This window comes from Peromyscus californicus, unplaced genomic scaffold (genome assembly GCF_007827085.1).
Source record: "Peromyscus californicus insignis strain IS unplaced genomic scaffold, ASM782708v3 Scaffold_23__1_contigs__length_62951481, whole genome shotgun sequence".
Lineage (NCBI taxonomy): Eukaryota > Metazoa > Chordata > Mammalia > Rodentia > Cricetidae > Peromyscus > Peromyscus californicus.
The window spans coordinates 44,973,883-44,981,806 of NW_026294534.1; positions in this window are offsets into that span (position 1 = coordinate 44,973,883).

A 7,924-nucleotide genomic window follows, 5' to 3' on the forward strand; every position below is an offset into this window, starting at 1 on the left:
CAAATGACTGTTTGGTTTATGTAAGCAAATTGGTTGCAACTCGGTGGGTTTGGTCCCGGAATTTGGCACCAACAATGTAAATAAAGTTGTTGCAACAACACTGGGGAAAGGTGTCCTGACTACCTGGGGGTCAGGCAACACCTTGAGTTGCTTAGGACAGCTCAGACGGCTGAGTCCTGGAGGGCGAGGTATCCTGGACACCTCGGGGTGCTCAGAACCACAGCTCTGCCCTGAAGGTGTACCAGACACTTGGAGCTGTTTAGCACAGCTATTGACGGCTGGAACTGCAAAGAAGCAGCCCAACCCTGGAAGGGAAATTTTTCTGACTTCTCAGGAAAGTCAGGCCTGGAACTGATGGGGGATGGTCTCCCCACAGGATATAGCAGTCCTGCTCCTCTCCTGAAGAGCCACTACAGCTGAGCTTTGCTCAGCCCCCTTTTAAGGGGGCTTCCTGGCAGAGCTCTGCTTCTCCGGCCTAAGATGTTGTTTCTTTTGCTTCACTCTGCAAAAGGGGAAACCCTTGCAGAAATGTAGCAATCTCCTCCAGCTCTGGAGAAAAGTGTTACTTTTCAGCTCTCTCTTACTCTGTCCACTGAGGAACATCTCAGCAAAGATCTTCCGTTCAGCTCCTCCTTGCTCTGCTCTTTCAACTCTCCCTTATTTTGTCCACTGAGGGACATCTCAGCAAGGATCTTCTCTACACCAGTGAATGAAGATCTTCGCACCCAAAACTCTTTTGAGAAAGAGATTTATTTGGGAAGGAGTCCAGGAGAGTAGCTGCCTCTACCAGGGTGGAGAGAGCAGCCTTTTGTCTAACTGACTAGGCAGGGCAGTTTACACAGGATGTCTTGGGGGTGGAGTCGACCAGGGGTTGACTTGGGGCCCAGGGTTCTACTGTCCTGCTCTGTGATTGGTTGGTTTCACAAGTCAGTTGGCCAGGGCCAGAGATGGCTCTGATCTGACTGAGCCAAACTATATGTCTTTCACTGGCCTTATCTGAGCCATCTTTCCCTAGTTCTGGGCTCCAGGATCAGGGTGGTTTTCTTTAGCCAGTCCCTTTTCCCTACAGTTTACGTGTTTATGTGTGTACCACTTGGCATGCCTGGTGCCCACAGAGGTCAAAAGAGGGTATCAGATTCCCAGGAACTAGAGTTACAGACAGTTATGAGTCATTATGTGGGTGTTGGGTTCCTTACAAAAGCAACAAGTGCTCCTAACTGCTGAGCCATCTTTCCAGCATTGTTCTTCTGTTTCTATTACTGTTGTTTCCTAAACTGCCCTGGAAACCCGGTTGGTGCTGTGTTCATATCTATACAAATCCAGTCTCCCTATTATATTTCACAAATACCCTTCATTGTGCAGGAGAGTACTGAAACAATCATCAGGGTTAATTCTGGGTGGTAGTAAGGCCAAATTATGGTAAGAAAACAACTGGCTTTTTAATACCACGCCACTAGGAAGAAACCCCCTCCAGAAACATGTTATTTATCTCTGATAAGCAACAGAAGTCAAGAAGAAAGAAGGAAGGAAGGAGGGAGGGAAGGAAGGGATGGAGGGAGGAAGAGAAAGAAGGAAGAAAAGAAAGAAGGAAAGGTTCCAGAAGTGATAGAAAATGTATAACTGCATACTGTTCATATTTTGTAGATTGTAAATATAACCCACCTGCTCAAATATGACCTGATAGACTCCACCACTTCATTCACCATACCTTCCTCTTCTCCCTCCTCCTCTTCCCCTCCTCCTCTTCCCCCTCCTCCTCTTCCCCCTCCTCCTCTTCTCCCTCCTCCCCTTTCCCCTTGTCTTTTTTCCTCCTCTTCCCTCCTTCTCTCCTCCCTCCTCCTCTTTCTCCTCCTCTTCTTCTTCCTCCTCTTCCTCTTCATCTCCCCTCCTTCAACTCCTCCTCCTGACTTAAATCTCAGGATGTTTGGGCTGAGGTTTCCCAGGACCTCTGTTCAATGATGAAGATCAGGACCTGGCTAACATCTCTGGCATGTATTGTGATTAAAAAGTGAATATTCTAGTAAGCTACTGAAATTTGTGGATGATTTCTATTTTCAAAATAACACAACCAATCTTGATGGAATCGAATAATTAAATTTAAGGTATACAGGGAAAGTCACAAATAGATTAATACCGTAAGCAGACACAATGTTTAGAAAGCAAAGAAGTGGGAGTATCACTGAGCCCTGAGAGTTGTATAATTCTATGTCCCCTGAGAATGATGCATATTTTATGTGACACAAGACTTTCTGACACACTGACTAAACAAAGGTCAGAGTCTGAAAATATCTAACTTCCCAACTTACATCAGCTGCTTCATCTATAAAACCATGTAAATAATATCTCTACCTGCCTAAATTATTTTTGTTTAATGATCAATAAAGTCCTTTCTGGTCATAAAGTTTATGATTCTTACAGATCGAGTGTTAGAAAATAATCCCAGTGTGAATAACCTGAAATGTACAAAGTTATCTCTCTCGGCTAAAAGGAACATAAAGTAGGGGTAGAGATAAAAGGAAACCATCTAGTGAATCAGTATGCAAAGACATGGAATGCATTTAGTATATGTGCAAATAACCATAGAGAAGGCCTGTGAGACCCAGTCTCCATCATGTTTAATATTTGACCAATTTAAGTCTCTATATTTGTGCCTTTGGGATTAGGAGAATTGCTATCATTTGCAATGTCATCAAGGATCTGAAGCATGTAAAGATGGTGAAACTTATGATATATTCATTACTAACCTGCCAAATATCTATATACTGGAGATATAACACATTGAGTATTGCTCTCAATAATGAGTAATGGAATGACGATGTATCTCCCCCCAGCTTGTAAAAGTGATGTGTCTTTTCCCCCTTTGGATTTATTTATATCATAAGTTACTTGAATAAACATCAAAATCATTTTTTTAGTGGGATGCTGTTGGATTGTTCTAAACTATTGGTTTTAGAGAAACGTTTAGATTTCAATGATATCAGTGAGTGACTTTCTCTTTCTTTGGCTTCTTTCTTATTTGTCTTACTAGTTGCCAGCTTGATAAGACCTCAAGTCCTCATGCTAACTCACCAGAAAGTTCCTCAAATATTTATCTCTGATAATAAAATATATGGAGGTGAGCAAAAAGTGAAAAGGAAAACATTACTTGATTACGTACTATGTAATGGACCTTGTCATAGAAAAATTATTGTGTTTCCAGAGGACTATATGGTGGGAATTATTGTTGAACTAATAACACTGAGACTCAGAACAATTAATGCAGACTTAGTAGATGCAAACACAGAAATTTCCACTGTATTGAAAAGCAGTACAGGATGATAAAAAGTTCATCACAAAGATATGGAAGAAGAACTAAAGAAACAATATCTTGGGTTAAATTTGATACATGTGTATAGCATTAATTTAATATTAACCAAATAAATTATGTATAGTGAGTCCCTCTCTGTCCCACCAGCCAGCTCCCAAATAATGACACAGAGACTTAACTTATTATTAATTATGAAATATTGAACTTAGCTTAGGTTTGTTCCATTAACTCTTATAACTTAAATTAACCCATTTATATTAATCTAGATTTTGCCTTGTGGCTTTTTATCTTTCTTTCATCTTGCACCTCCTGTTTCCTCTCTGTCTGGCTGGTGACTCTGCCCCCTCTTCTTCACCAGAGTTCTCTTTCTTGCTCTCCCCAGAAATCCTGCCTATACCTCCTGCCTAGCTAGTGACCATTCAGCTTTTTATTACACCAATCACAGCAAATACATCTTCACAAAGTGTACAAGTACCCCACAACAATTATGCTAGCTTTTCATTGACCCATCAACAATTAAAAATAATTGCTTTCCTGTTCTGGCAAAGTTGCAAACAAATGTATTTCTGCTGTGGTGATAAAGCATCCCAACAAATAACCAGCTTACAACCACTGCTTTACTAAACCAGCACAGTCCCTAATTACAGTATAAATATTTGTCCTTTACCCACAGATAAGTGTGGTCCTCACCCTTTCATCAAAGAAACTTCTCTTTGCAACAGATAGAGACCATTGCAGAAAACCATGGCCCATCAAAATGCAGAACTCTAGAGCCCAGACCCAACTGATCCATCTACAACACAACTCCTGCACCTAAGGCTCATGGATCATTGCTGAAGAAAAGGTGGAAAGGCTGTAAGAACCAGAGGAATAAGAAGCTTTTCTGTGAGACTGTTTCTCCTAGAAATGTCAGAGAACACACCCATGAAGTCTCACCAACATGGCTGTCAAAACATGACTTAAACAAGGATGCAACAATAGGCGTGCTAACATGGATAGAGTGGCAGGAATGCTGCAGGGGGGCAGGGGATGCTTAGGAGGTTTCAACCCTAAAAAAAAGGCACTACAGGCAACTACGGAATGCAGAGCAATTGTCTCCCTCAGGGAAGAGCCTGCAAATTGGTTATCCAATACCAAATGAATGATCTGAGCAGGTTGTATTTATATATTTAAACACACACACACACACACACACACACACACACACACACACACACACACACACACACACACACCACTGCCAACACTACCCCCCAAAAAACAACAATGACAAAAATAAAGAGGCTATGAGTTTGAAAGACAGCAAGAGCAGAGGGTACACAGGAATTTGGAGGGAGAAAAGGAAAGGGGGAAATGATATAATTATATTGTAATCTCAAAAAAAAATCATCAAGAAAAATAAAGCTAGAGGAGAAAGAGTTTTAGTTCAGCACACGGTTGTAGAGTACACAACACAAAAGCCACAGTGACAGAAGCTTGAAGCCACTAGTCACGTCACAGTCAAGAACGGAGGGGCACTGGTGCATGCTTGTATCCTTGCTTGGTTACTCAGCTCAGCTCATTTTCTCCACTCTTGGACATCTCAGGATCCCTGCCTAGGGAATGGTTTTACCTACGGTGGGATGGATCTTCCCATTTAAGACCACCCTCTCCTGACAGGCCCACAGGCCCACCCAATGTAGACAAACCCTCCTTAAGACTCTCTCCCCAGGTGATTCTAGGTTTTGTCATAATCATCACCAACGGGAACTCATAAATATCACTGACTAAAAATTTCTACAACTTCTCTGCAAGTTGTGTATTATTATAGTGTTATATATTATAATATTATTAATAGATTTTATAATATATACTTATAAATAATATTGTATATATCTATTATTAAATTATTGATAATAAAATTATTAAGGATATTATATGGATATCATATTATAATATATAATGTTATATATTATCATATGTCATATAAAAATAAATACAAATATTTTAACTCTCCAAATTCAAAAGTCCCTGCCTAGGAATTTATCCTAGAAAAATCATCTCTCTTACAAACACACACACACACACACACACACACACAAATATTTATAAACTCAGATACACACTAAAGTATTTTTTAATACTAGGTTTTTATATGTCAAATTCAAACAATAGATTGAATTATTTTATATTGGTTATCCATAAAAATTGATGGTACTCAAAGGCCAAGCGGGTGCCAGGGGTCTGGACTGCCACCTGGGGACATGTTGGCTTTCAAGTGCCATGTTGTCACTGGGACCATGGCAATCTTAGTGACCTGCGATGCCATCTAGGGTCATGATGACATCTGCCCAGGCTGCTGTGAGGGACCGTGTTTGGGTCCATAGTCCTACTGCCATCTCTGTCTGTGTTGATGTCCATGACCAGTGCTGCCACCAAAGCCCTCATGGGCACCCAGGATATGTGCCACCACCTGTGTTCATATTGGTGACCAAGGGCCGTGCTGCTACTGGGGCCAGACAGACTGAGTGACATGCGCTGCCAACCAGTGCCATGGTGTTGTATGGCCAAAGCTGTGGTTGGGGCCGTGTCTGGGGCTGTGGCTCAGCCGCAACCAGGGTCTGTGTTGATATCCAAGATACCTGTCGCTATTGAGGGCTGTGCGGATGCCCGGGATCTGGGCTACCACCTAGGGCCATGTAAGTATTCAAGGGCCATGCCACTGCTGGGGCCACACAGATCTGGCAGCCTGCACTGCCCCATGGGGCCGTGGTATCATCCAGATCTGGGCTGCTGCCAAAGGCCATGCCTAGGTTCATGGCCTTACCATTTCCTCGGTCTATGTTGATGTTTAAGGATCCTGTTACCACCGAAGACAGTGAGGGTCGGGCTGCACAGAGTTGGCCCCGCCCCTTACTGGCTACAGCTCTAGGGAGGACTGGCCCAGCCCATCACCAACTGGGGCCCTGAATCTTGACTGGACAGCACAGTAGAGCTGACCACATTGGCGGGGCTACAAGGTTAGCCAACCCTGAAGGAAGGAGAGTGGGAGAGCTAGCCCCACTACCTCTCTGCCACGAGGTGCCATGGACCAGGGAGAGATTCCCCCCTCGCCCCTTGCCACCTACTGCAGGTGGGAAAGCTGGTCCCAGGGTCACAAGAGTGGGAGAGATGGACCTGCCCCTTACGGGCTGCAGCTCTTGGGAGAGTGGGCCCTTCCCCTACCTGGGCAGCACACTAGAGCCCACCCTGTTGGTGAGGGCACAGGTACGCAGGCCCTGAGGGTGTGAGGACAGGAGAGCTGATTCTGCCCCCACCCGTCTGCCCTGTGGTGGCCTGGGTGAGGAAAAGATCTCCCCCCACCCCACCCCACCCCTGCCGCACCGCCGCACAGACACCCCTTGCCACCTGCAGCAGGCAGGGGATCTGGCCCTGCACCTCGCCTAGGCAGAACAGTAAGTAGAGTTGGCCCCAGTGCTGTGGAACCGGAGGGTGTGAGAACTGGAGGAGGAGAACTGGCCTTGATCCCATCTCTATGCTTCAGTGGGTAAGCTAGCCTCACAGCGCTGGAGAGCTCCTCCTAGTGGTGATGATGAGGGAGAGCCGGCAGGCCGACCAACCCGGCTACCTACCACCGGGGCCCAGAACCAGGGCTATGAGTTGACCCACCCCAACAACCACCTCATCTATGAACTGCTGGAGCGTGTGAAGCGGCCAGACCTACAGATCCAAAGCTGCAGGATCTCCATGACACAGGCGACAACAGGATATCCAAGAGTCCCTGTGAGGGTCTAGTATCGGGAGTATAGCAGAAGCCAGAGGCCTCTAACCAGACCAATGACTCATGGCAAGGAACACTTGCAACATGTATGGACTAAAGGGTATACTGTGTGACTCAATGGGCCACTCTACAGCTTCCACACTGAGACTTTTTTCTTTTCTTTCTTTTTTTTTTGTTTTTATTTTTTGTTTTTCTATTAATTTTTTTTTCGGGGAGGGTAAGGTTGCAAGGGCAAAGGGTGGATAGATATGAAGAGACAGGGAGATGAATGGGATCGGGATGTATGATGTGAAAACCACAAAGAATCAATTTTAAAAAATGGTGATACGGAAGATTATTTAACAGCATAGTAAATTTTCAATATATAATAAGTAAAATGTATTCAATGAATATATCATATTATTGTAATATACAATATGAATGTCAGTTTTGTATGTATAAATAATAAGACACTATTATTAGAAAACACACATGTGATCATTCTGAGTGAGCTTTACTCAAGGTCAACCCTTTGACGTCTGGTTCCCAGGCCGCAGGGATGTTTTGCATGCTCTTTTTTTTATTTGTTATAGACTAGAACTCATGAATTGCAGGTATAGCTAGAAGAAAAGTCTCAACGACATGAAATAGGTTGCGTTTATTTTCAGAGCTCCACCCTCACCCTTGAATACTGACTGGAGTGCTGCCAGCCCACAGGCACAGCCATCTACTCAATATTGGCCAGCGCTTTTAATTTCAAGTAATTTATTATGCTAGGTTTAGGCAAAAAAAAAAAATGATGACCGAAAGAATACCTAGATGGCTCATAATTCTGGTGGAAGAGCTAAAGGAACATTTTTTTCTTTTCAGACTGCAGA